The sequence below is a fragment of the Cebus imitator genome, unplaced genomic scaffold (genome assembly GCF_001604975.1).
Source record: "Cebus imitator isolate Cc_AM_T3 unplaced genomic scaffold, Cebus_imitator-1.0 Scaffold203, whole genome shotgun sequence".
Lineage (NCBI taxonomy): Eukaryota > Metazoa > Chordata > Mammalia > Primates > Cebidae > Cebus > Cebus imitator.
Window position 1 is genome coordinate 3,005,523 of NW_016107518.1, and position 1,346 is coordinate 3,006,868.

At 42.6% G+C, this 1,346-nt stretch overlaps 1 protein-coding gene across 8 annotated transcripts in view; it reads left to right on the plus strand.

The window, feature by feature from the left end:
• The window catches only part of MYO9A (myosin IXA), a 279,254-nt gene that overhangs the window by 221,495 nt on the left and 56,413 nt on the right, over window positions 1-1,346 (plus strand). The window lies entirely within an intron of this gene.

The following is a 1,346-nucleotide window of genomic DNA, read 5'->3' on the forward strand; positions in this document are numbered from 1 at the left end:
GTGCGCAATCTCTGCTCACTGCAATCTCCACCTCCCAGGTTCAAGCAATTCTCCTGCCTCAGCCTCCCAAGTAGCCAGGACTACAGGTGGGGGCCACCACACCCACCTAATTTTTGTATTTTTTACTAGAGACAGGGTTTCACCATGTTGGCCAGGATGATTTTGATCTCTTGACCTCGTGATCTGCCTGCCTCGGCCTCCCAAAGTGCTGGGATTACAGGCGTGAGCCACCACGCCTGGCCAAGGTCACTGACTTCTACGTATCAGTTTATTATCACTTTGAGATTTACCTTATACCATACTTTCATGTGATACTGGTCATGTTTTAAGAAATTTATTTTTTGTGTGTGCAATTAATGCTTTGGTCTATAGAAGCATTAGTGTTTTTGAATTATATTCAGTAAAAGAATTCATGCTTTATTGGCTTTTCATCGTTCAATATATTCTTTAATTCATTGTGAAGAGAAAAATCAGGAAAAAATTTTAATTTATACCCTACTTTTATATTTCTCTCAGGGTAAGTTTTTTTTTGCTGTGTAAAAACAGGTACCATACAGTCTGTGAGAGCAGGAATTTAAAAACTATAGTAAAGAAGTAATCAGTTCTTGACAAATTACGAGATTTGTTGAGGGACATGTGGTTGTCCATATTTTTTTAATTCTTCTCAGTTACTTAACATTCTCATCTCTTTCTCTGCTCCATACCTGTATTCCCTAGTTCATGGGCTCAGTGATATTGAATGCTCTAGTGCACTTTGGATCACGTAGGAAGAGTCAACATTATGAAGTAGAGCTTAATAGTGGTTTTCTAACCTGGGATTGAAAAAGTTCAACCTCTGAATCTGAAGAGGTGAAAAAGGAATACATTCTAAATATGTGTTGTTGTTGTTGTTGTTGTTGTTGTTGTTTTAAGAGACGGAGTCTCGCTCTGTCGCCCAGGCTGGAATGCAGTGGTGTCGTCTCAGCTGGCTGCAACCTCTACCTCCTGGGTTCAAGCGATTCTCCTGCCTCAGCCTTCCAAGTAGCTGGGACTACAGGCATGCGCCATCACGGCTGGCTAATTATTGCATTTTTAGTAGAGACGGGGTTTCACCTTGTTGGCCACACTGGTCTTGAACTCCTAACCTCAAGTGATCCACCCGCCTTGACCTCCCAAAGTGCTGGGGTGAGTTACCGCACCTGGCCTTGTATGTAATATTTTTTGATCATTTAAAAGCTTATGTTGGCAGGTCGCAGTGGCTCACGACTATAATCCCAGCACTTTGGGAGGGCAGGGCAGATGGATCATGAGAGCAGGAGTTCGAGGCCAACCTGACCAACATGGTGAAACCCCGTCTCTACTAAAAA